This window comes from Marmota flaviventris, chromosome 15, assembly GCF_047511675.1.
Source record: "Marmota flaviventris isolate mMarFla1 chromosome 15, mMarFla1.hap1, whole genome shotgun sequence".
NCBI lineage: Eukaryota > Metazoa > Chordata > Mammalia > Rodentia > Sciuridae > Marmota > Marmota flaviventris.
This window is the reverse complement of record NC_092512.1, coordinates 3,137,614-3,165,469: the sequence shown is the minus strand read 5'-3', so window position 1 is coordinate 3,165,469 and position 27,856 is coordinate 3,137,614. Positions and strand designations below refer to the sequence as shown.

Genomic DNA, 27,856 nt, shown 5'->3' with positions numbered 1-27,856 from the left:
ATGCTTTTGCAATCTGAAACATAGACCATCCTGGCCAGAGGAAGCTACTGAACAGAAGGAAACCAGCTAGTAACTGGACCCTGTGGGTCTGTGTTCCTAGATTCATTCAGAGAGAGGCGGGGAAGGCAGGAGGGAGGAGAAAAAGAAGGCCAGTAGCCAGCGCCTTATGAATATGCTAATCTCGCCCTTCTGCTCAATGCATCCAGGAGACTTCTGCATACAAAGCTGACAGCTGACTCTAAAATTGAGTAAGCTGCAAATCTAGTCTGACCCAGATCAAGTCTATAGCAGGGTCCTAAACCATTTTTGTTTTCTAAGTCATGCTTTTGGCACTTCACCAATCTAATTCTGACCTTGCAGTCAAAATAATTATCCTGATGAAATAAGAGTTGTAGTGGTGGGGGCAGTACGGATCAACATTAAAAACAAATTTGCACGAAAAAAGCCCACAGGAACCCAAAAATCTTTGAGGCAAAATATTTTTCCTGATACTTTCACAGTGAGCCCATAGATTTATAAAACTATCTAAGATGAAAACACAAAGAATGAGACATCTAAGATGTACAGAGTGTTGTTTTAACGTAAAAGATAAGTGATTAATACAATTCATGGTGAAGAAGCAAGACAGAAAAATATCCTAACAGTCTGCATCAGCAATTGTTTTTTAAGATGCAAAGTTACTTACTTTTTCAATTCAAACTGGCAAGAGAGTCAAGGTCAGGACAAACATTGAGCTATGTGAACACATTCTACTTAGTGATCAGTGCAAGGACACACTGCTGCTCAGCTCAATTCTAGCTTTCCTGATATGTGGGTCATTATGTTGGGTGCACAATCTCATAAACGAACCGTGACTCAAGTACTTCACTGTGCAAATGGCCACATCTTTGTTTATGAGTTCACCCACTGCAGAAAGCAAGAACGAGACAAAGCCTGAGAGAACAAGAGGCCTGTTTGTACCCAGCCGCCTGGACAGTCGGCTTCAGTTCTAGTTACCGGTGATGAAGGCCTTGTCTCCAGGCTCCACTCAGTCTCCTGTGAGCTTTCCCGAGCCCCAGAGAAAACACATCACACCCCAGGGTGAACTATGACCCTGGGAAGAAAGTGGCTCCTGAAAAGCACAAGTAAACAGCCTAGCAAAACAAGGAAAAGGCACCCAGAGCACCCAGAAGAGCCCCTAGGAACACCGCAGTGCCAGCAGGCACCAAGGGGAAGGCAGTGGGACGTCACGGCTGGGAAGACGTGAACTTAGGCTCTCAAAAGTTAAAAAGACACAAGCCCCTTTTACCAGCCACGACTGTATTCTACACATCAAGCCCTGTGGCATTTGCCATCCCTTCAAGAAGATCAGAACTTCTGCATCCCCTTACCAACAGCAACCATGAGAGGGAGCCAGGGCCTTTACATCACAGACCCATCCCACCAACCACCTGAGTAAAGACAGAGTGGTGCAAGGAGGTGTGGGGGCCACTGGGCAAAGGCACTGGCAGTGATGTGGGAACAAGGACAAAATTGAGAGGGAATGTGGACAAAAAGGGCCTAAGCCCAGCTGCTGACTCTAACCAGTGAGTGGGGGCTTCCTCTGCCACCCCTCGCACTGCTTTGTGATCTATTCCAGCAACAGCACGTCTTCATCTCCTACTGTACAAGAGCCAGGGGTGTGGATATTTCCAGAAACAGACTGGTGAAGAAGCAGCAAGCAGCATTCAGAGAAGAGGAGAACTCCAGTCTTTATTTTAATATACTGGAGGGCCCAGAGGAAAACAAAACTCCAAATTCTGAGCCTGATCCAGTTTCTCACAACATTTATAGGTTATTTGGTGTCATCTTGGACCCATCCTATCATTGGGGCTTTTTCCTCTTTCAAAAGAAATTGCCAGGCTGGGGATATAGCTTAGTTGGTAGAGTGCTTGCCTCACATGCATAATGCCCCCAGCACCACCAAAAAAAAAAAAAAATCCTAATTTACATAGCTGAAGGTCTTGTGCAGGGTCTTCAACATTAAGCATGCTCACAGAAACAGATAAGAAGAAAGGGCTCTTTTCATAGGCATCTGTTAAGTTTCAAGAGGGAGTAGCCAAACTCGCTTCTTAGGGCAGTTATTTACAATCCAAAAGGTAGGGACCTGTGGTTATTTAGGCTTCCTGGAAAAAGGCTAAGAGGGGAGGCGAACTGACCCTTCCCCAGGCATAGGTTTCTTACCATTTTTATGATTTCATTTCACAACAAGATCTGGGTTTGCCATCACATGGAAAGGTAAGAGATGGAAGGCCAGAGAGCAAGGTGGGTGATGGCATGCCCAGGGATCACTCACACCCAGGGACTGGTCACTCAGAAGCAGCAGCTATGGGAACCACTGAGACCTGAGAGTGGACAGCTGGGGAGAGCAGCAGCAAGAGAGCATGGTGTCAGCAACAGAGAGTAACCTGTGCCCTCTCGTCATGCAGAAAGTAACTGCTTTTAATCCATAACACATCCCAAAGTAGTAAGTGCTTCCTCGTTTTGACAGAAGAGGAAAATGAGGCTGAAATCTAACTAAGTATTAGCCAGCTTGGAAATTTAATTACTCTAATTCTCCTCTTGCTAAATATTAAAATCCAATTATGCTTTTAAATTCCTAATCCAGTGACAGCTTGAAAAGAACAGAAACAGCCTACAGTTAAAGGTAACATGAATGAAAAAAAACTGGTCAGTACTCTACTTTCTTGTTTAAGAAATTCTATATACTAATTCAAAGGCCACCATTCATTAAAAAGTCCTGTGATGTTCAAATCAAACTCTCAGTATTAGCAATTAAAAGCAACTCTGGTTAGTTGAACTTAACAAGTGAAAGCTTCATTAAAATTCACAAAAAAGATATTGCTATTTTCTGGGGCCCAAAACCTTAGTCAGTCTTGTGTTCTGTCTCTTACTCCAACATAATCCACCAGCAAAACCCTGCATCCTGGCCCTCAGAACACAGCCAGCACTCAGGTAGTCCTTGCCCCATCTACAGCTGCATCCCAGCCGGTGGCTGCTTGATCACAACTGAGGTCTCACCTGCTCTCCCTCCTTCCTCTCTCCACCAACTTTGCACTGCTCCTTCAAAACCGGAGTGGTGCCATGTCACTCCTCCACTCAACTCACTGACAGGTCCCCACAGTTCCCAGAACAGGTGCCTGGGTTCCGATCCACACCCTCAACTGTGTCTCATCTCCTGGGGACTCCTCTTTCCTCAGCTCCCACCTCCACACTGACCTCCCTGCCCACCTCAGGGCACCCTCTCCATGGATGTTCTGGAGCCCAGTACTCCTGGTGTGCACCCTTTCTCTCCCCTGCCAAGCCGCTGCTCCTGGAGGGAGCCTATGCTGCCCACACCATCTAGAACCTCATCGCCCAGGCACTTCCCTTCCCCCTTTCCTCCTCAGGTGATGCACCAGGACACCAAATGCCCCCCATCCCAACTACTCTGCCAGCTCTGCCACAGGAGGGGTTTTGTCTGTTCTTGCACACCGTGGATGATCAGAGAGAAGTGCAGGCTTCACTGCCAGCACCTGTCATCTCCAGCTAGAGAAGATGGCAGAGGGGATGCTTGCTCTCCCAGGCCGGAGGTCATACTAAGACTGCAGATGTGCTGCATGTCAGTGCCAGTGTGGCCTGCCACCATCCTGAACACTCTTCCATTACAGGACCAGCACAGGACAGGCTTGAAATACACTGTGAGAAGCAAGTAAGTGCAGCGTAGGGAAGACCCTAGTTTGTTAAGAATGTGAGACTGGAAAAGGGAAATCAACACAAAGTATAGGAAAATCACATGCAATGCCTCTGCTCATTCTATGTTTAAAAAAAAAAAAAAAAAAATCAGCATGACACACATTTATAATCCCAGCTACTCAGGAAGCTAAGGCAAGAGGATTGCAAGCTGAGGTCAGCCTCAACAACTTAGCAAGACTCTGTTTAAAAAATTTTTTTTTAATTAAAAGGGATGGGGGCGTGGCTCAGTGACAGAGCACCCCTGGACTCCATCCCTCGTATTGCAAAATGATCAGTCAATCCTACAACTGTTAGGCTTGGGTACTCCCACTAAAATCTCAGTAGAGCAAGAATGGAAACAGGGTGAAATGAGACAAGATCCTGAGGCTGGGGGAGGCTGTGAGCGCTACGCCAAACCTCCCCACACCGTGGACGACTTTGTTCAAGCTGCCTAAGAAGATCCTAGGCAAGAACAAATAAGAAAAGAGCTGCTTATAAAATGCCTCCAAAAGCAGTGCATAAAAACTATCTCCATATGGCTGTGCCAAGCAGTACTTCTTGGAAAGGCCAGGTACAGATGAGTACTTTTAGGTCAGCCAGCAGGGGGCAGGGGAGAGACTGGCTCCACTCCTCCACTCTCCCAGATCCACAGCCTCCCAGGCCCACAGCCACCAGGAGTCACAGATTTTTTTTTTTTTTTAAATATTTATTTTTTAGTTTTCGGCAGACACAACATCTTTGTTTGTATGTGGTGCTGAGGATCGAACCCAGGCCGCAGGCATGCCAGGCGAGTGCGCTACCGCTTGAGCCACAGCCCCAGCCCAGTCACAGATTTAAATGACTTCAACACCTCATGACATGGCCTCTCCAATTAGCAACTGATAATTACAACATACACTGACTTCCCAATGCTCAGTATCTAAACCAAGTTTACTTACTTCCATTGAGATCACTAATTATCATTTCTGCCATTATGCCTTTTTCCACCATAAAAAACAAACGATTTTTAGGAAAATTTTAGCCTATCAACAAAAACCATAGCTTGATAAAGTTTAATGAAACATTAGTCATAATAAGGATAATCGCCTTCTCAAAACAGACAAGTCTCAAAATACAACCCAGCTCCCAGAGGCTGGTCACTTGCTGGCAGAGGTTCCTGGCAACTGCTGTACCTCCCTTCTGTCACATGAGGACCTCAGGAGAAGGCCCTGGATTTGTGCCTGGAAGAAACAAAGGAACCCTAGTTCTACCTGTGGGTCAAAGAATCACTTGGCTGGCCTGAATCTTGGTTTCTGTATCTGTGAAATAGGACAATGAAAATACTGAGGCTTACTAAGCACTGACCATGTGCCAGCCATGACAGCACAAAGGGGGCACTGAGGAAATGAAAGCAGAACGGCCCTGCCCTGGGCAATGCCCAACCTTCACCAGGCACTTTCAAAACACTGGCACATCCAGTTTTATTTACAAATCCTGGGAAGCAGAAACCCAAGCAAGGTACCCCAAGCCTACATGGTCACACAGCAGAGTCTGGGCTTTTCTCAACACCTCCAACAATGCAGGCAACTCTGAGGAATCAGGTAGCATACCTAACATCACAACTTGCTCACCCCAAGTCATTAACTCAGGAATCAAGAGTCATCAGGGCTGGAAGTGTGCTAGGAATGTCACGTTCACACGTCAGCTGAGCTTTCCTACCCTGTGGTCTACAGTTTGCTCACCTCATTGCAACTGTGCTGTTCCACGTTAGGGAATGAAGACACAAAGGCTGGAGGAGCTCGGTGGTCGCAGACACAACACCAAGCACCCCGTGTGCTGAGTGCAGTCCTTCCATGCCTGCTGCTCCTCAGCTGTAAAATGAAAACCTCAACACTACCCTCTTTAAAGGTCCCTGTTAACAGCTGAAGAGGCAGAGTCTTGCTACCTTCTGACTCCATGCTCTGTTTTCAAGAAACCTCAGCACCACGCAGCAAGGGTCCACGCCCTACCCCAGGCACAGAAAAGCAGCTTTTCTTCCTCCAGCAGATGTACAATGACTGGCCTTCCCTGTCATTCTCCATTCTGTTTTTGGTTTTGTCATGCTGGCAGAATTATTCCACCTTACCAAGAAATATATGGAGCCACTTGTCTAATTCTATCTAAAATTTTTATCATTAAGCCAGGCACAGCGGCACACACCACTGTGTAATCCCAGGGATTCAGGAGGCTGAAGCAGGAGGATCACAAGTTCAAAGCCAGTTCAAAGCCAGGTTGGGGATATAGCTCAATTGGCAAAGTGCTTGCCCTACATGCCCAAGGCCCTGGGTTCATTCCCCAGCATATCTCTCTCTCTCTCTCTCTCTCTCTCTCACACACACACACACACACACACACACACATACACACAGCCTGCCTCAGCAAAAGTGAGGCGCTAAGCAACTCAGCGAGACCTAGTCTCTAAATAAAATACAAAACAGGGCTGGGGATGTGGCTCAGTGATCGAGTGCCCCTGAGTTCAATCCCCAGTACCAAAAAAACAAAAACCAGCCTCTGAGATTTAGTGAGGCCCTAAGCAACTTAGTAAGACCTCACATCAATATAACACATAGATGACATGGCTCTGTGGTAAAAGCACCACTGGGTTCAATCCTTAGTACAAAAAACAAAAATTTATTATTAAAACTAATCCCACATCCATTATGATGGCTACTGTTTTAAAAAATGTCGGAGGTGCTGACAAGAATGTGAAGACATTAGAATCTCTGGGCACTGTTGCTGGGGAAAGGAAGATGACACAACTGTCACAGAGAACAGTGTGGAGGCTCCTTGAAAACTAACCCTCAGCCACATCTGACTGAGCAATCCCACTCCTGGAAATACACCCACATGAACAGAAATTGGGCTCTGAAGAAGTGTTTGTGCACTCACATTCACAAAAGCCAAACAGGGAAGTGACCGTGTCCATTAGCAGATGCACACACAACGCAGCACACACATACAGCAGAATAGCTCTCAGCCTTGGAAAAAAAGGCAACCTGGCACAGGTACATGGCAAATGTCGGGGACAGGCTGCCAAGGGAAATAAATCATCACAAAGGACAGATGCCTATGGCTTCCCATACAAGAGGTACCTGTGAGTCAAATTCACTGGGAGAGCAGCAAGAGAGGTTACGAGGGCTGGAGTGAGGGGGAACAAAAGTATCTGTTCAGTGGATGAGAACTTCACACATTCTAAATGAAAAGACTCTGGAAATTTGTTTGCAGAAACGTAAGGCACTTAATATTAGTTAGCCAAATACTTAAAACCTGGTATAGTTCAGGTGTGCGTTTTTTTGTGCTTATTTTTAATCAAATTTTAAAAACTTCAAAAAATGTTTAAATCATTTTATAAGAGTAAATTTTATGTATTTTACAAGAAGCCTACAAATATGATGTAATGCCACTTTCCTAGGTGAAGGGTCAGGAACCAGACAAAGAGCAGAGGCAGGGAAAAGATAACAGCCCTCATTGGTACAGCCCTCGGGGCCTGTCCAGCACTGCAACAAAGGCCCTGTGTGTGACTACAGACATTTAATCCTTCCCTGTGTGGCAGCCACACCTGTGAGCCTAGCAACTCAGGAGGTTGAGGCAGGAGGCAAGTCCAAGGCCAGCCTTAGCAACTAAGTGAGGACCTGTCTCAAAATAAAAAGTTTAAAACATTGTATGTTGGGGGAGAGGGCTGGGAATGCGGCTCAGTGGCAGAGCACCCCTGGGTTCAGTCCGGAAGCAGCAGCACCACCATCAGAAGAGGAGGAAGACAAGAAAGGTAGGGAGGGGGACAGAGTGGTGAGCTGCAAGAAGGAAGGGTCTCTGGTGCCAAATGGAGCGAATGGACATAGAGGAGATCCTAGCATACATGAGCTGTGCCTGATGCCCAGGGCTGCAGAAATAATACAAAAAAGTAATTATTTAGTCCCCAATAAACTGAGGCAATTACCCATACCACCATTTCCAAGAATGAGGAAACAGGCTTAGAAAGATAGGGAGCTTGGGCTGGGGCTCTATCTAGCTCAGTGGTAGAGTGCTTGCCTAGCATGTGTGAAGCACTGGGTTCGATCCTCAGCACCACATACAAATAAATAAATAAATAATGGTATTATGTCCATCTACAAATAAAAATTTTTTTAAAAGGAGCTTGTGATACAATCAGAATTTGTGTAACTAAGAAAGTCATGCAATGCCAAAGAAGAATCATTTCATCCTTCCACTACTCTGCATATAAAAAGATGTGTCCATAACCTGGATCTCTGACCCAGCTACACACTGGAGGTGTGGACTTGGCAGCCTTCCTGTAAGTCTGTGACTTGGTTTTCTCCTCAACTAAGTTAAAACCTGTACCTACCTTCCACAGCTGATAAGAGAATGAAACAGCTGCCCACACAAAGGGCTGTAGGAATGCTCCTGCAGGGCTGTTTGCATCTACTGTGCTTGAGCCAGAAGCCAGGTAACTAGGGACCCAAAACCATCAGGACAGAGTCCTGACCCACCAGAAAACAAACTCATAAATCAGAGCATCTCTGGTCCTAGCTCCAGGCAAACTGGTCAAGACATCTCCAACAAATCACCTTCAAGCTGAGCACAGTCAGGGGGCATCAATGTTTCATAGGTTTATTTGTAATGCTGTCAAACTGGAAGCAGCATACATGTTCACCAGGAAAGGAATGAATAAACAAAACTAAGAATATCAAAGCATGTGATTCCACAAGCATTAAAAAGGTGTTTTCTAAAATGTTTTCATTGCCTATGGAAAATGCTCATTAATGAAAAAAGCAAAACAAAATATCAAGGTAGCACCTGTCCTAAAATACAAGGCTTCTTAAGTTAAATTTTTAAGTGACTAAAAAAGAGGTATTGAAGAGTGTGTTGCATGTGATGTGTTGGTGCAAAGCAAAAGAAAACTATACTTTCATGCACATGCAGGAAACACCTCTGAGAGGGCACATGGGCAGCCAAAAGCTGTAAATCCATCTGGAGAGAATCTAAAGAGAACAGATTAAGGGCAAGTTTACGAGTCAGGGCACGCCCGTTTAACTTTGTGCCATGTGGTTATAGTTTCTGTTCAAAATAATAAATGAACACAAAACACAACTCGTAAAAGGAACACTGAGGGCCCAATCTTTAGGAATAAAACCATACTTCTGTAAATAATACATGGGTCAAAAAAAAAGAAAGAAAGAAAAAAGAAAGAGAAATCAGGAAATGTTTAAAAAATAACTTTAAAAAAATAAAAATAAACAAAAAAATCCCAAAATCTTGCATGCATGTCAAGGAGTAGTTAAGAGGAACCAAAACTTTAATTGCTTATATAATAAAAAGGAAAAACTATCAATTGTCTATTTTTACCTTGAAGCCAGACACATAAAAGCAAATTAAGCCCACAGTAATTGCAGTAAAGGGAGAATCAGGAACAGGGCTGTGCGCCAGAGCATAGGCAGAAGAAAAAATTAGTAATACTGTTTCTACCTTTATTTAAAATGTTGGTATCTTTTTCATCATGAATCATTTTCACTTGTTTTCTATTTTTAAAAATACTACATTAAACTATTATTTTCTGATTAAGTACTTTTGGTGACTCCTCAGATTCTGTGTCCAACACAAGCACCTCTCCCTGCCCAGCCCTGTCCACTCCACATTCCTCTCCCCAGGGCCTCCTGGGCCAGAGGAAACCCACATCGAAGGTGTGTCATCCAGGGAGTTTGTGAAACTCGAGACATTTCTGTCCAGTGCATGAAACATAATCATTCAGTGTTAAATATCTTTATTGTTCTCACAATGGAACCTTTAACGTTTCTTTTTTCAAGGACCAGACTTCAGTAACTAAAATTGCTAAAGTCTTATCTACTCAAACTGAAACAATTAAAACAGTTTTACAAAGGACCGGTGAACTCCTAAATTCATAAATGTGTGAGCTGACAAGTTGTAAAAATTGTTTAGCAAAATTGATACTCAATTATGCATATCTTAATTTCCTGTGACAAAGCAAAATTTTCACATTTATCCTCTCATATCCTGCCCAAGGGCCATGACTATGAAGAGCAGTAACTCTGGCTCACGCGCCATGCCGCACATCGTCAGGGCAGGACCACTGGCGGGGCGGGGGGGGGGGGGGGGGGGTTGCAAGCCCTCCATCCTCCCACTTTTAACCCGGAACTGTGCTAATAACTGCAATACAAAAACAGATTTGAGATTTCCAAATGCAAGACAGATAAACAGCTGCAGCAGAACTGAGTTCCTCCAGAAAAATGAAGAGAGTGACTGATATGCAGAAAGACAACAGGGCAGCAGACTGATGGGGCAGAGAGAGCTAGACCTTCTGCAGATGACTCTTCTGCAGCTACTTCTATCTTCATATTTACTTGCCAACTCCAGGAACAAGAAGGAGGCTGAGAATCTGGGCTTCACGTCCACAGGAAACTGTTGCCATAGGACAGGCAGGTGCAGCTTTGGCAGACTACAGCCTACAAGCAACTATAGGACATTAATCGACAAATACTACCCAGCAATAAAAAATGAAGTACCACACATGCTGTGGTTCATGTGCAGTACATCATGTCAGCTGCAGAAGACCACACACTGTATGCTTCCTTTATGGGAAAAGTCCAGATACTCAAACCTGTATTGAGACAGAGAGCAGATCAGAGGTTCCTTTGTATAGAGGCCAGGAGTGACAAAGGTTGGCTGTCCTTCATCGATGGGTATAGCGCTTCCTTCTGGGTGATGGGAAGGTTCCATAACTGACAGAGGTGAATGTACACTTTAAACAGATGACATGTGTCATATGTGAATTATATTTCAGTGTTAAAGCACTAAATCCAGACTGGGCTGTGGCTCAGTGGTGGAGCACTTGCCTAGCAAGATCCAGGCCCTGGTTCCCTCCCCAGCACCCCGGGAAAATTAAAATTTATAAGAAGACACAAAGTCACACTGCTAAATGTGGCCGACACTTAAAACAAGTTACTGTGCAGCTGAAAACCTGTTTTCTAGAGTTAACTACTTCATCCCAGTGCAGTTTCTCAGCTTGCAATGTGATCGTCAACAAACTGGCCTCTCTCCTGAGCACCATCTGTAGAAGGGCACATCTTACATTCAAGTAATTTTACTTTTCTAAGAGTAAAAACTCTCCTGTAAAACTGGACAGTTCTGTGGGAGCCTACATAGGAATTCCTGTCCAACACTTCTGTCCGCCTAACAGAGGACAGGACGCTGTGCTGCTCCTGCATGACTCCACACCCAGCATCCAACCTACCAGAGTGCGTCAGTCCCCAGACCTCAGAAAATGAAGAGGAAGAGGAACCAAAGAGTCCTCCCCAAGACAGGGTGAGGGAGGGAGAGGAGGTAACAGGAGGTACAAGGAGAAAGTGGAAGAGAACACATTAGCATCTGGGACCCAAACCTAGAAGTCCACGTGGCATAAAGTGACATTCTTTTTAGATTCTACCTAGTCCAAGGTGAGTTTCTGGCAACTGCAAACCCAAATTCCTTGACTAATAGAATTCATAAACTTAAGTCATACCAATAAGCAACATTCCCAACCATCCAAAAACTATCCTAAAAGAACTATTTTTCTCCTCATTCAGCTAAGAATTACTTAGTGGGCACCTACTGCATGCAATCACTGCTCTAGATATCCTGAATACATCAGTGTGTATGCAGAGAGAGGGATGCACAGATGTGAGCCGTGCTGGTGGGTATTTAACCACCACTCTGCAGGGCAGAGAGAGTAATTGTCAACAAACTGGTCATGTGGCATTTGCTGGTCTTCATGGCATGTCTCCTTGCACACGTGCACACATTTCTGTTACATGTGGACCTGGGAACAAAATTACTAGGTCACACCTTGTGCTTAATCTTAGTAAGCACTGCAAAGCAGGTGTACAAATGGATATCCCGTATCTGGGTGTGAAGTTCCCATGCTCGCCCACAGTCAAAAGAAACAGTGAGGCCGATGTGCCCAGCAAAAGGGTGACCTCACTCAAATGAGACTCTGCACCAACTCTGAAACACAGGAACTGAAGTGCATGTCCCACAGTGCAGCACCACCCTGCAGGGAAGAAACTGTAATGAAACCTTAAGATGTCTTTCATTATCATATAGAAAAAACCAAGGTGAAGCAAACAAAACTTGTTTGAAGGTATTTATTTAGAGGTCTAGTGGCTAGCAGTAATAATACTGTTATTCTGAAACTACACAGTTTTATATCTATAAAAGATAAAGCAACTTCATGAGTGTGTATGTTAAGAACCAAGATTTTAAGAAAAATAAAATATACAAGTAAAAGCAGGAAGTAAAAATATATGATCTTATATTTGAATTCGAAGTATCAGAATAAACTGTTTTATTTTTCTCTTAAAAATATATACTTCCTGCCTCTGTATTCTAAAAAGACCCAGAAACAGCAACACCCCAGCATGAACCACCCCAGTATCCAGGTGAGTCGCCAAACACCAACTCCCACTGAAAGGAATCAAGGCTGCCAGGAGAAGTGGACCCCACCAAGGTGAAGTGGCACCCCTTTCTCCACTGAAAAGTCTTAACTAGGCTTCTCCAGAAATCTTCACCATGGCTGATTTTAGGACTGTCAGCAAAAGAGTCTCTGCAAAAGAGTTCAGTGTAGATAAACTTCCTATTTTCATGTTGCCCTGTTTTACCTGGCTACTGGCCGGGAAGATGTCAGCACTCCAGGTGCTGGACACCCCCTTACTAGTTTTTCACAAACATGAATCCTGTATAGTAATTTGTAGAAATGTGCAAACAAGGCCTCTGGCCTTAAGCTGGGCTTCACAGAGATGTCTACATTTTTAAGATAAGTTACCAACTGGGTTCCATGGTAACAGCTGGCGGGGGAGGAAAGAAGGGGAGAAGAAGCTCTCCCCTTCTCAGGTGTTGTCCTTGAAGAGTTAACTTGCCCAAAACAGTGAAAGAAAAAGCTGCTTTTATGTGAACTTCTGCCGATTGTGGACTTCTGAACCCCTCCCCTTACATGCTGGGTATAAAACTCTGAAACTCCCTGAACTCGGGGTTCAGGGGATTGATTGATTACAGCAAAAGCTGTGCCCTCTGATCCTGGTTGCAGCCAAATAAAACTGTTTCCTGCTATCTTTGGTGCCTTGCCTCGTTTGTCCCTACAACAAAGGGTCTCGCCCCAAACAGCTACTGCCAGGTGGCTGTGAACGGTGACTTTCCATTGCTACCCCTCCACACACTCCAGCCCTGTTCTTCTGTGCAAGAGAGGTTCCCCTCCTTCACCTGTTATTCTGCTCCTTATCACATTAAGAGTAATGACATCCTCGTGGATCCTTATGTTATCCAGTGGCTTGTCATCTGTTGCTGCCATTTTTTTTTTTCTTTCTGATTTGACATAAGGACGTCCCCTCAGATCATCTCCTGGGTCCTCTGACATGTCCCTAGTATTTCCCAAGCATCTTCCTCCTCTTTGGCACTGTAGAGGCTCTGGGCATTTCTTGTCATCTCTCTGTCCCATGCTGAGATGTGTAATTCTCCAAGTGGCCCTGTGTCTTTTGGTGGGAAACAGAACTTGGAGGACAAGATCTGGACACTGGGGGTGTCAGTGCTTGTAGGCCACCTTCATGTAAAGGTGAATGTGCTTGTGCACCCACACGTGCCCTGGACTCAGGATGCAGAATCTTGTTCTGCTCTTCTGAGGTGGCTCTGACCAGCTTCACTGGCTTCTACTGGGTGCTTGCTTTACCATGGCTCCCTGGGAGATTCCAGTACCCCTCCTTTGGGCTTTGATGATCAGTGGTTTGGGTAGATTTATTGATTCTGGGGTTTATCTTGGGCTCCCCTATTTCCACAAGCAGCCTTCTCCCAAATTTCTCTGACATCTCCTACCACCAAAGCCTGTCATAGACAGTGCCGAGTCAGAGCAGCAGAGAGCAGACTTCATGGGAGCCACTGATGTCCAGTGGTCACACTTTTCTCTGCGGGTCCCATTCTTGGTGTCTCGAGTCTCCTGAGCTATGCACAGATTCAGTCTCCCAGGGACTTGGGCAGTTCGGATTAGGTTTGGAACTTGGCCTTTTGCTGCCCTTTTTGTTTCCACACATTCCCTTAAAACAGCAGTGGCTTTGTTCTGAAAACCATCAGCTAACCTTATGGTGCCCTGCTATAGTCCTGCTACCTGGAGCCAGGGCTGAGTGAGATGCCTGGCTGGGCAGGAGCGTGCAAGAAGCCTCAGGTCCTGCCTGCCTTGTATATTTCAATGTCTTCAAACAGTCTTATAAAGGATTCTGTCCAGCTTCAATACCCATGTCCAAGAGGAACTGCTGCTGCCTTTCCACTAGGAAGGCCTTCCCTCCTGCCTGTTTTCTTCCCTTCTTGTCTAGCTTAATCTGTTTGATTTCTGTATTTGTGGTAATTTTTAGACACACAGCAAAGTTACAAGAATTTATTATTCTCCACACATGCACTGCCCAGGTCTCACCCACGCTTCCCTGCTTTGTCAAAAGTGCACACCCACCCATCCGTCCCTTTGCCCACCACACACCTTTCTTTTAACACTGTGTTAAAGCAAACTGAAGGTGGTGGATCACTTCACCCTGAACTTGGGTGGACACATTGTTACCAAAGTTGGTGCCTATTTGCAATCGTCTTTTCCCTGGTAGCCACACCTTGCAGGCACACTCCCTGCACTGACAAATGCCTGGCCCTAGTGCCCGTCAGGTGTAGAGCCTTGCAGAGCCTTCCTTACATCTCCCCAAAGAGGTGACTTTCCTCCCACCTCTGGTTAGCATCACACGGCATGAGTGTTGCTGAGGCCTGTCCGTGTCATTTCATGTAATTTCATGCTCCTTTCTGCTGGTCTGGGTTTCCCTGAATTGGTCATATCTCCTTTGTCCATTTTTTTTCTTAATAAACAGCTTCTTTTTTTGGAAGAAATTCTTGCGGATTATAGAATTTGTTATGGTTTGGATATGAGGTGCCCCTCAAAAGCTCACACATGAGACAATGCAAGAAGTTTCAGAGGATAAATGATTGTCATAAATCAATCAGTTAATTAATCCCTGTTGGGATTAACTAAGTGGTGGCTGGAGGCAGGTGGGGTGTGGCTGGAGTAGGTGGTTAATTGAGGGTGTGGCTAGGGGGTATATATTTTGTATCTGGAGCTGGAGTCTCTCTCTCTGCTTCTTAATCACTATGATGTGAGCAACTCTCCTCTGCCACCCTCTCCCGACATGATGTCCAGCTTCACTTCAAGCCCCAAGAAATGGAGCAGGCCTTCTGTGGATTGAGACCTCTGAAACTGTGAGCCCTCAAGTAAACTCTTCCTCCCCTACAGTTGTTCTCGTCAGATCCTTTAGTCACAGCAGTGAAAAAGCTGACTAAGACAGAATTCTGGATGGATTTTTTTCTTTCAGTGCACTAAAGGTGTTCATGTGCCTTCTGGCTCCTCCTGCAGATTTCTAAAACTTATTTTGTATGTAATTTTTTCAGCTCAAGTGCTGCACCTTACAAATTTCAACTTCTTTGACTTCCCAAAATTTTCCCGCCTCTACCTACTGACAATGCTGCAGTCAAACTGCTTTCAACTAGATGGCCAGGGAGCTAAAAGGGCTCCCAGGTGGCTCTCTTCCCTCTTGGCATCACAGTCCTGCATGGCCTGTCGACTCAAGGTTGGACAGAAGTGGTTCCTCTTTCTGTCCACAAGTCTAGTTGTTTATGGAGAAGAACAAGCATGTCTCGTACCCTTCGCTCCTTTGTGGCTTAAGTAGACCTCCCAGGATCAATGCTGTTTAAAGGCAAAAAGCTCATAAGCTGCCTATTTTTAAACTTTCTAGAAAGCAATGTGATAAAACTGTATGTATGTTAATGTTAGTTTAGTTTAGCTATCAATTTTACTATCTAGAAGATCTTGGGTAATTTCCATTTTAACATAAAAAAATTTATTCTTAATTTTGGCAGAACTTCTGTGTTATTTTGTTACTAAATTCTTACCAAATTTGGTTTACTCTGCCTTGTTTTTAATGCAAAGTAGCATTTCCTTCCTGGCTAAATGGATGCTGCATAAATGTTAACAGCTAATCCTAAAATCTGCAAGCAAAGCCTGTTTCTTCCATCACCTGCTCCTCCATTCAGGGACCTGTGGGAAATTGCCAGGGGGAAGTGAGGGTCTCTTCCCTGATTCAGTCCCCATGCTACATGCAGTGGCCCAGGCCTTGTGCTCTTCTGAGGGTTTTCTCCTCTGAACTTTCAGATGATTGGTTGGAGATCTGCAGTTGTTCTTGGCTTTTGTTTTATTCCCACCTACTTTTCAATGTAAGTTTTAGTAACTTTCTCCCTTTAAAATATGTTTTTGTTAATTGGGAAACTGAGATTTGTCATTATTAGTTAATGCCAAAACACTACCCATATTATCAAAATGATTTTATGTAAACCTTCAATGAAATGACATACTATAAAATGAATAAGTGTACACATACTACTTGGCTTCTTTTGTTCTTGTGTAGTTTCTTTTGTTTTTTTTTCTGGTACGGGGGATTGAACCTAGATGTACTCTACAGTTGAGCAACATCCCAGCCTTTCTTTGCTGGTACTGGGAACTGAACCCAGAGGTGCTCTACTACTGAGCTATATACTTCTAGTCTTTTTTTATATCTTGAGATGGGATATCACTAAATTGCTGAGGCTGGCCTCTTAACTTATGATACTACTGCCCTGGACACCTGAGTCGCTGGGATTACAGCTGTGTGCCACCACACCCAGTTTGGTATCTAGTTTTAATCCTCTGGTGAGACTTTGAAATGAAAAGCCTAGTGATGCAAATGGCATAAGGGACTACATGTAACCTCTAGGCCTGTGGCCAGAGTGGAACCTAAGATGTAAATGAGCAGAATCCATGATAATGATGATGTTGTTCTGCACCTCCAAGGCCACAAAGGTTGGATACGTGTGAAAACTATGTATTACAGTTTTCCTCCTTTTGGTGGACTGAGGGCACTGATACGTGGTCAGCCGTGCACATATGAGACACTGGGTTCAATCCTCAGCACCACATAAAAATAAATAAAATAAAGGTATTGTGTCCATCTACAACTAAAAAATATTTTTTTTAAATTGTTTAAAAAGGTTGGAATGCAGCTCAGGTAGAGCACTTGCCTAATATGCACAAGGCCCTGGGTTCCATGCCCAGTGACCCCCTCAAGAAACACCACAGCTTCTCACCCTAAGTTTCCTATTCAGCATGTCAGGGGTGGGGCCCAAACACCTTACAAGTCTAAAAATTCCCAGGGAATGATGCTGATCCAGAGACCACCCCTCACCCACTGCCTAAAGTCACCAACGTGAACACACAACCGATCACAGAACAACCTGTATCACTGCCATTCCCACTCCTGTTTCCTGAAACAGTATAACTTCTGTGACAGTCCTCAACTTGTCATCAGAACATCATGCAAACTCAAACTTAGGGGTAACCTACAAAACAACTAGTCTGCATCCTTCAAAACTGTCAGTGCACAAAAAGGGAAAGTCTGAGGACTATATCCAGACTAAAAAGACTGATGAGGCTGACTGAATGCCACGTGATCTGGAGAGGCTCCTGCAATAAGGAGAAGGACTATCATAAGGGACATTAATAGGGCAACTGCCAAAATAAAAACAAGGAACACATTCCAGATAGTGACATGTGTCACTGTTAGATCTTGTAAATTTGAAAATTATGTTACTATTATGGAATTGTAAAAAATACCCTTCTCCCAGTAAACACTGACTGAATATTTTGGGGAAGAGGGCATAGTGCCCGCAACTCAATGGCATAAGGTTCAGTGGAAACAAACATATGTGAATATACATGTGCATGTGTACATGTATACAGAGAGGGGAAGAAGAGCAAGGCCTCACGCACACTCTGAGGTCAGCTGGTGGGTCTAAGTGGAGGGCAAGTAGGCTCATCACTCCAATTCCTGCATCTTTTCCATAAACAAAAAGCTTCTCAAAACAAAGACTTTCAAAGAGGCAGAGGCAGCAAACTGGAAAGGATGCTGGAATGGCTTTCAGAGAAGGCCAGGGGAAGGCAAGAGGCGTGGGGGTGCACACAGAAGTCTTCATCTGAGAGTCCTCAGTCATTCTGAGACACAAAAGCAGGTTCAGTATCTTTCAATGCATTTTTAGGCCTGTTAAATATCTTTTTAGAAGATATGGGGAAATAAACATGATTAATAAACTCATGCTCCAGGTTGGAATGTGACCTCTTAGAAGATGCTTTAAATGCACTTAAACTCCACAGGTAAAGCAATGGGAATGAGCACAGTGTAAACAGCCACCCAGGATTCACAATGGAGCCCAAGACGACTGTGTGCGACTGCCACCTGATGGACCCAAGTGGGAATGGCACCAACTCTGGAGCCTGCAAGGGGACACCAAGAGATTTCCAAAGACAAACACCTTCCAAACAAATCAGATTTCTACGGTCTGCCAATTTTAATTTTATTTATTCATTTGTTTGTTTGCTTATTTGTTCATTTATTTTTATTTTGTTTTGTAAATTCAAGCTAAGAAAAAAGAAAACTCAAACAACTAAGCCCTAGCTACTTAAGGGCAAAGTATAACACATGGAACCTAAAAGGTCATTGATCTAATTTCAGGAATGTCTGGAATCATACAAGATGCAAGAAGATTCTCCACCTAATTTTCTTAAACAATATTACTCATGGTGGGATATACAATATAACTAATCATTTTAAGTGGTGCTGAGGATCAGAATCAGTGCCCACACAGTTGAGGCATGTGCTTTAGCAATGAGTAACAAGCAGCTCATTCAAGCAAATTACTAAAGTTATCCTCCTGAGACTTTACCAAAGAGAACCTTGACAGTGTAGATTGAGACAGTGAAAAACATAAAGCAGGTCAACCACCATCCCCAACATCATTTGCGAGAAGCAGACACCACACAGGACAGAGTCACATGAAGGCTGCAGCCAGCAGATCTGGATGCCAGGGTAACGCACCACCTACTGGGGACAGTAGAGTGCTTAGGACAGAAGCTCAGACGCTAAGGAAGCAAACCTGCTGGGGCCGCCTGCCACATACCTCCTGCATTACCCATCACCACCCATTCCAGTGCATCCCTGACCCAAGTGACCAAGGGTGTGGCAGATAATGATGGCCTTCTTATCTCCAAAATGAAGATGCTAAATAGCCACTCCATAGGACATTGACAAATGCCACAAAATAGTGAGAAGCAACTCTCCTGCACATTTCAAGAAACTTAATTTACAACTGTGAAGCCTTGGTTAGTGTCTCAAATTTTCATTATTTACTGTATACATTTTTATTTCTATCAGCTTAAAGTACAATTGCACCCTACAATTATAGCGGTAACTAAAATAAAGAGCTGAAGAATGCATAATTAAATTGTCTTGTCTGTATCAGAGAAAGCAAGTTTATTAAGTTGTAAAGCTACTGTTCTAGTTCTCCAGAACTAGAACAGGGAAGAATTTAAAACAATTTAACTTGTAAAACATCTTTTATGTAAAACATCCTTCACTTGTGCTAATTATATAACCTCTATAAAACACAATTTAATTATACAAAACAAAATGCCTTTAGGCTACAAATAAATCAGATCACAAAAATCAACTGAACACTACAAATTAAAAATGAATGCTTTCAGAGTTTGTGTCCATGCTGAAATGTGGGCCACACACATTCCATGACCTCTAATATAAGGAAAAAAAAACTTTAATCCAACTGTAGAAAAGAACTGAGCAGAAATGATTGTATTTCCACCTACGTATGTCTCCTTCTTTTTAAAGTTTGGCCTCTTGAGCCTGGACAGGGTGCTTGGCACAGGGGTGGGGTTCCTCGCCCCAGGAAGAGCTCTGGTGCCACTGACAGACTCCCCACCATGCCCAGGAACCAGGATGCTACACAGCAGTCATGGTGGTACAGCTCGAGTTTCTGAGTTTCTGCCTGGAAGCTGCTCTGGAATACCCCATTTTGCTGCTGAAGTCAGCAGTAGACTCCTTTCTGCTAATGAACGGACTCAGCTGTATGGGAGGACCAAAGTCTGGTCTGTTCATCTGTTTACCAGCGGAGGTGTCTCAATTGCTTCTGGTTACCATGAAGACAGCTGCTATGAATATTCAGGGAGGCCTTCTGGATTGTGCAAGTGCGTGGCCAACTACATTTTTAACTGACAAGCCTCTTTCCACAGTGAGCAGCTCTGAACTCCTGTCAGCCAAAGTGGGACCTGCACATGCTTGTGCTCTGGCAATGCTGCCTTCTGCTTGGTCTAAGGCTACCAGCCCCACAGGTCCAGACAGCATCTCACTGTGGTGTAGTCTGCATTTCCTAATGACCACGGATGCTGAGCATCTTTCTGAGGGCACACTGTCATCCATACAAAATGCATTAAGTGTCTGTTCAAAGCTTTTGGCCATTTTTAATTGAAATTTTTTATTGAGACACATGATTTTTTAATACAGTTTATCAAAAAAACACTGAAACGTCTGTGTAATAAGCCACTTAGAATTCATGAAAAACAGACAAAAATAAAATGCCTCCTTGCCAACTCCCACTCACCATAGCCTGTCCACCCCTGAAAGAAATGCAAAAACAAGCAGAAAAAAGGCTCACCCACCCTCTCCCCAACTCTAAATATGAGAATTCTAAGAAAGGGTACCTGCCTACTTCTAGGGTCAGGAAGCCAAACTTTCACACTATTACAAATGTCTGATGGGAAACCATCCTTCCCTCAGTATTAGCTGGGACTGATTGAGCACTGTGTGGTGTTTCATAGAAGCAGGGGTAAGCCAGCTCAGGAGGTGGCACTATCCTCTTGACAGGTAAGCCCAGGGCCCCACCTGTGCACTGGTTGAGCACAAGGGCTAAGCTTCAAGTGAAGAACCTGACACCATCATAGGAACCTTGCACAAGTTTCACCATCTCTAAGTTCAGTTTATCTGTAAAATGGGAGCAGTAGTCACTGCCGTACTGAGCTACTGTAAGAATCACACCAGACTCAGAGTCCACACACACCTGAAAACTGTTCTGTGACTATCATTCTTCACCTTAACTCCTGCATCTCAAATGTAAGCAAGATTGGGAAAATGGCCTTCAAGGGCCACCCTGATTCTGAACCACACCGCCCTCTGATGGAAGTACTTCCAACAAAGACTGGGAGCAGAACCTCTGGTACATGCTCTTTCAGAAGCACACTAGCGTTCCCCCAGAACCAGACTGCACTGCTCCCTTTCCTGCATTTAAGTTTCTCAGAAAATGAAGTGTGGTGAGCCCATACTCCTGCCCACCCAGGTGGCACAAGAGCACCCAGCAAAGTGCAGGTCAAAGAAAGCTGGGAAGCGCTGGGGCTGTATGTAGCTCAGTGGTAGAGCCCTCACTAGCCCTGGGTTCAATCCCCAGCACCACACAAAAGGAGAATGGGTGAGTTGGGGTCAAAACACTCCACTGCCCAGTGTCAACTCATGCCAGTCGCTTACTCCTCAGAAAGCAATTTGGACCTCTGAACGTGAGTTTTCTTGCCTGCAGAGTGGCAATACCACCATCAACCCCTAGTGCATCTGGAATGACTAAGCACCCTAGTGGGGGGTACATTTGATGGCGGTGATCACATCCTTAGACCTGCCTGTCTTCCCTCTTCAGAGCAGGAGCCACTAAGTTAAACCACCATTTTAGCAGCTTCTCCCCATACACCTAAACTGCTCTGAATACCACCAAATGACCTCCACTATGCTATTTAGTACAAGGTCAACCCAAAACTTCAACTTGACCTTTCTGCTGCATGACAAAGTTGAACATGCCCTTCCTCAGGAAGTATTTTCATCCCTTCTTTCCATAGCAACCAATACTGGTTTTTCCAGCAGCTGCTCTGTGCTGCTAACACTCCTCCTGACCATTTAACAGCAAAGTAACATACAGCTCAGTCTCTGGCCAGCTTCTCTATGCTCACCAGTGACCACCTAGTGTCCCTTAGCTTGCACTTCTACTTCCAGCTCAAAATTCTCTTCCAAGCTCATACTCCAACTGCCAGAGACCCCTAGGAGGCCCTAAGGAACAGATCCAAATGAGAAATGCTTGAAGGTGCACTCCTCATACACCACTGAGTCCCAACCCAGTCCTGCAGGCTCCTCCCAGCTGCCCAGACCACAACCTCACAGGCAACTGGCCCCTACTTTCCTCACACCCTGCCTAGTCCCACAGGTTCTACTTTCAAAATGCATCCAGGGTCTACCTGCTTCTTACCACCACTACCGTTGCCACCCTAGCCCATGACGCCTCTGCTGCTTGCCTGGTCCCCTCCACAACCAATGGGGACTCACCTGGGTCTATTCCTACATTTTTCTCTGTTACTGAACTGAGGAATATTCCGCTCCACAGCAGCAAAAACAGTACTCCAGCTGCCCTTCACTAGATACCTGCACTCTCCAAGGTGCTGCTCCCTCCTGGCAATGCTCTTTCTCCTAGTCATCCGCCTGCAGCGCCTACTGTGGAGCCTACCTACGCCACAGTATTTAGGTGAGACCTGCTTCCCAGCTTCCAACTTGGCTCGTGGCTTGGGCTCTCACTATGCTGCTGCTATGATTGCTCCCCCTCCATCCACCCTCTGGCTTGTGCTGCAGCTGGATCTACCTAATGCCATGAGAACCACATCTGGCAATCAGCAACAACTCAGCAAACATTCCCTGAACTTAATGGCTAGTCCACAGTACAAACCAATTCTTTACCAGGATCACCAGCTCCCACTGTCTTTCCAATGGAGCATCCTGGAAAGAACCCATTCCACAGTTCATGAGAACACTGGAACTACTCCCAGACTAATTGGCTGCTGAGGGCTGGCACCAGGCAAGGATGGCATGATCTCAACTGCCTCTCCTTCTTCACTGCTGCAAACCCTCAGAAGCATCACAGCTCCAACCACAGGTGTGCCAACTCTGCTCACACGGGCACAGCCTCAAGCCCTGCCTCAGAGCAGAACAAAAGCCACTCCAAGAAAACCAGCTCCACTGCCCCGACTTCAGCTACAAACACAGAAGGGGTACAATAAGTATTTGTTGAAGAAATGAGGAACAGAAAAGCAAATGTCTTGCCCAGAGTCCCACAGCAAACATGGCAGTGTCATTAGCCTCAGAAATACCTGATACCAAAACTATTGCTCTTACCGAAGCTGTGTGGCCTATACCTTAAGGTCCTCACAATAGGCCAACATGTCACATCCTACCCCTAAGACCTCATGACAGGCCAACATGTCACATACCACTGCTAAGGTCCTCATGGCAGGATGTCACATCCTACCCATAAGGTCCTCACAACAGGACAATGTCACATCATACCCCTAAGGTCCTCATGACAGGACGTCACATCCCACCACTAAGATCCTCATGACAGGACAATATATCATATCCCGACCCTATGGTCCTCATGACACGCCAACACGTCACACTACACATACCCATCCCTTACAGTCCTTAGTGGCTTCAGGTTCAAGAAGGAAGACTAACGCTTTCTAGTCCTCTAAAAACTTCATGAAACAAAAGCACTAGAGAAAATGACAAATCTCTAATAATAAAAATCAGAAAAGGGAGAGTCACCAAAAGATGAGAATCCAACAAATATCCAAATATTAAAAAGGAGCTGGGAGCAGAATGATGTCAGAGACCCACAGACACTGAGCCCTGGAACAGGCAGGCTTCTGGCGGTGAGGTTGCTGAGTGTGGCCTAGTTCCATGACAAGTTATGCTCAGGCCAACCCAGCATCTCCTCTTGGAACAAAAAAAAAATCCAAGGGTATTTCTCTAGAAAGTGAAGCAAAGGTTTATGGTACAAGTGTTGACCTTCTGAGAGTAAAACCTCCCCGCCGCCTGGTTATCTGGGGCTGACAGAACAGAAGCATGCTGGGGCAGAGAGCCCAAGCTAAACCCCTTCAGAACGTGGCTCCAACTCAGACAAACATCAAGCCCTGCTTCTTGGGCACTTCAGACAACCACAGCCCACTAGACCCCAAGGAATGCACCTCCACCCAAGAGGAGTCAGTACCGAGAGAGAGAAACAGCCTTGAAAGAAAAAGCCAAGATGGAAAGCTGAAGAACACCTACAAGAGATAGGCAAAACCTCACTAAGCACATCTAGGAAGAACTCTGAATCCTTAAAACAAGAGACTCAAAATAACAAAATGATCCCTATAATTAAAAAACATACACTGTTTTTAGAGTTCAACCCATGTGCAGCCCCTGAACATTTGGCTGGAACTGCAAAGTTAGCAACATGAAACCCAGCAGTGTAAAGGTAGAAACAAAAGTGGGACCCAGGACAAGGAAACTTGCTAGAAAGGGAGGGAAGAGCCAGTTCCTGGGGCAGTACCATCCTTACCCTGCAAACTGAAGAGCAAAGATTCTAATATAAACTAAGGGCCCAAGGAAAAGATTGTTAAAATCACAAAAGAAGACTTTTACAAGAGAAATACACATGGAGACTATCCAAAAATGAGACGCAGGAAGAGATGTGGGAATAGCACCAACCCACAACAGATCACTTAAAACTGAGAGGCCACAAATGGCAAGGTTTACATGAAATATCACGTTTTGGAGATAACATCAGCACACCCAAAATGAAAAGTGGTGAAGGAAGAAGCCTGTGGCACGGAATTCAGGGTTGGGAGCGGCCAATGCTGGCTTTCCATCCACTCTCCTAGCTTTCAATCATATAAACAAGTAAAAAAGCACCACCAGTCCTTCCCCACTGCCCTCAGCCAAGCACAGCTCCTTCAGAGGGCAGAAACCCTGCAGCCAAGACACAGCCCAGCCTCCTGCTTCACTCTGAACACCTCCCCCAGTTCTCTCTGGCAAACCTGGCTCTACCTATAGCAAACTGCATCCACAGGGACTCAACACCAAACCTGCTCACCTCTGAGCCTCCATACAAGACCCGCTCCCTGCCCATCCCTCAAGAACAAGTGCTCCTACTCTCCAGGGCTCCTACTGGACACCGCACCCCTGGGAGCAGTGTCCAGTGGGCTGTCCATGCTGGGCTGAGGCCCAATGAGCACTCCCCAGAGCAACTCTTCCTCCATGCAGCACTCACCAGCCTGTATGAGCTGCCCAGCCCCTGAAGAAAGGATGTTATAAGAACAAGGCTCACAGAAAATCTCAGCCTAGCATAGCGCCCAGCATTCTAGAAATGCTCTTTGAAGTAGAAGAGACTAGTGACTCTTCCATCAACACATCTGTCCTCAGTTTACTAAGCTCTGTACAAATGGGGATGGACTCTCACGTCTACGATTTCCCTACTATGGACCAGGAACTAAGGTCCACAGGTCACAAATCAGCAAAATATACAAATTATAAGTAATCTAATCTCTTCTCTTTTTTCTGGGGGGGGGGGGGGCGCAGGTACAAGGGATTGAACTCAGGGGTACTTGCCCACTGAGCCACATCCTCAACCCTATTTTGTATTATTTGGAGACAGGGTCTCACTGAGTTGCTTAGTACCTCACTTTTGCTGAGGCTAGCTTTGAACTCACGATCCTCCTGCCTCAGCCTCCCAAACTGCTGGGATTATAGGTGTGCACCACCTTACTCGGCTATAATCTAATCTCTTCAGGGATCTGTTTTACTCTCACGATAATGGGAAGAAAAATACCACCAAATACTATTTGCTATTTTAAGTGTTGAACAAATTTCACAAACCTCACAGCATCTTCATAACAATCCATAAGAAAGATCATATAACAATCTCCTTTGTCAGGGAAGAAACTAGGTTTAGGTAGATTAAACAACTTGATTAAGGTTGAATTATTAGTATACAAGATGCCTAACCCTTATCCATAATTTTATTTTCTGCAGTTTTAGTTACCCACAGTCAACATGGCCCAAAATTATTAAATAGAAATTTCCAGAAATAACTCCTAAATTTCAAATTATATACTATTCTGAGTAGTATGATAAAATGTGCCCTATCCCACCTGGGACATAAATCATCCCTTTGTCCTGTATATGTCTTTGTTTATGCAAACCTTACTCATAAGGCTATTGCAGCACTGCAGTGTTTGCATTCAAGTAACACTTATTTCCTTAATAATGTCCCCAAATCACAAAAGTAGTAATTCCGGCAATCTGGATATGCCAAAGAGAAGTTGTAAAGGGCTTCCTATAAAGTGAAGAGCTGAGGGCTGGGGATGTAGCTCGGTGGTAACACACTTGCTTAGCCTCCTTAAGGCCCTGGATTCAATTCCCAGTATCACCACCACCACCACCACCCAAAAAAGTGAAAAGTTGAAAATACAACAAGATATTTTAAAAGAGAAAAAGACTACAACCACATAGCCTTTACTACAGCATCTGGCAATGGTTTTATTTTATTATTAGCTGTTATTTGTTAATCTCTTACCATGCCTAATTTATAAATTTGATTATCAGAGAAATACATGTATATTGAGGCTGGAGTTGTGACTCAGTGGCAGAGCGCTTGTCTCACATGAGTGAGGCACTGGGTTCAATTCTCAGCACCACATAAATAAATAAAAGTATTGTGCCCATCTACAACTTAAAAAAAAATCTAAAAAAAAAAAAAAAAAGAAATACATGTATAGGGGAAAACACACTACATATGTGGTCAGAATCTATGGCAGTCTCATGCATGCTGTAGATAAGAGAGAATGACTGGAAATAAGCAGCCAACGTCTGAATCCGGAGTCCAGGAGGATAAGAGAGCAACCTGTAGGAGGTTACACTGAAGCCAGGCACTGCCAGTTATAACCTCAGCAATGTTTAGCCTCTCTGTCTTTGTTTATGCAAGCCTTACTCATAAGGCCAGTGCAGGGACTCAATTAGTAATTACAACTTAGTGTTTATAATGCCCAGAGTATACAAGTGTTACTATTAGCATCATCCAATATCATTATACAGCCTGCCTATCTCAGAAAAGCTTCACTCAGTGGCACCGGACAACCCATGCTTCTCCCCTCACCTGCCCTACAAAACCAACTGTTTTGTTTGCTGCTACTATATGTCACAGAGATCCTAGTACAGGTGAAGGAAAGCAGACAAAAGGACCAAGACACAAGTGTAGAAGAATCACACTCACAGTTCAAAAGGCAACAAAGCTCTGTGAAAATATCCGAAGATGATCTGAAAACACTGCTAGTGCCTCCTTTCTCCTTCCATCACAGTCCAAGGGAAGCTGAAGAGACAAGACACACACACATGACTACCTTCCTTCACCGTGTTTTCAAGCACTACTGTACCTTAGTCAGCCTCTGCATGCGTACCTTGCCAACTGGGCTAGACTCTGAATGAAGGAAAAAAAATATTACCACAGGGCCTGGGGTTGTAGTCCAGTGGCAGAGCACTTGCCCAGCATGCATGAGGCACTGGGTTCAATCTAGCACCACATAAAAATAAATAAAGGTATTGTGTCCATTTGCAATTAAGAATCCAAGTGACACTCAATTACCAGTGTCATCAAAAACACCTGATATACAAGAGGGTTAAGTGATGGATATCATCCACTGGTTAATAAAGAACAAATGAAATAAACGCTACAAAAACCCAACTCTCTCTCCCTCTCTACATACATACATATATATATATATATATATATATATATATATATGTACATATGTATTATACATATATATATATAATATATATTACCACAACCCATGTGTCCAAGTCCATACTTTAGTTATAGAAAACACAAATACACAAATAAAAGAGGTAAAAACCATTAAAACATCAACAAGCGTAAATCAACCTGCCACAAAGTTGGCTAATAAGTTCAGTGTAAGATAAGAAACAGAAGGCACATTTTTATTTCACCCCCTCCCACTAAAGTTACACTAAAGAGTTTTTTTTAATTAAAAAACCAAACACGCAGGCCAAAGAAAGTTGAAAGGAGAAAAAAAAAAAACTCAACATTTGTGAAATTGTAAGAAAAGTCCCTAATGCAGACCGAAACAAAAACAAAAGAGGAAAAAGAAAAAAAAAAAAAAAACTGGAAGACAAACAACAAAAGACTGGGGGGGCACGGTGAATGGCTCCACAGACCAAGATGGCCAGACCTGAGGCCAGCAGCGGCCACCAGCCCCCTCTAGAGCAGGACATGCGGAAGCCCAGAGCCCACTGCAGCAAAG

The 27,856-nt window shown here is 44.4% G+C and overlaps 1 protein-coding gene across 7 annotated transcripts in view; it reads right to left on the bottom strand.

The window, feature by feature from the left end:
- Nucleotides 1-27,856, bottom strand: part of Ptk2 (protein tyrosine kinase 2) — a 228,658-nt gene that overhangs the window by 169,584 nt on the left and 31,218 nt on the right. For 5 of the 7 annotated variants that reach the window (XM_071602090.1, XM_071602091.1, XM_071602092.1 and 2 more), the window contains exon 2: nt 26,809-26,904. The exons of the other annotated variants lie outside the window; for them this stretch is intronic. The gene's annotated coding sequence lies outside the window, so the exon portion shown is untranslated. The remainder of the gene's footprint in view (nt 1-26,808; nt 26,905-27,856) is intronic. 7 annotated transcript variants of the gene reach the window in all.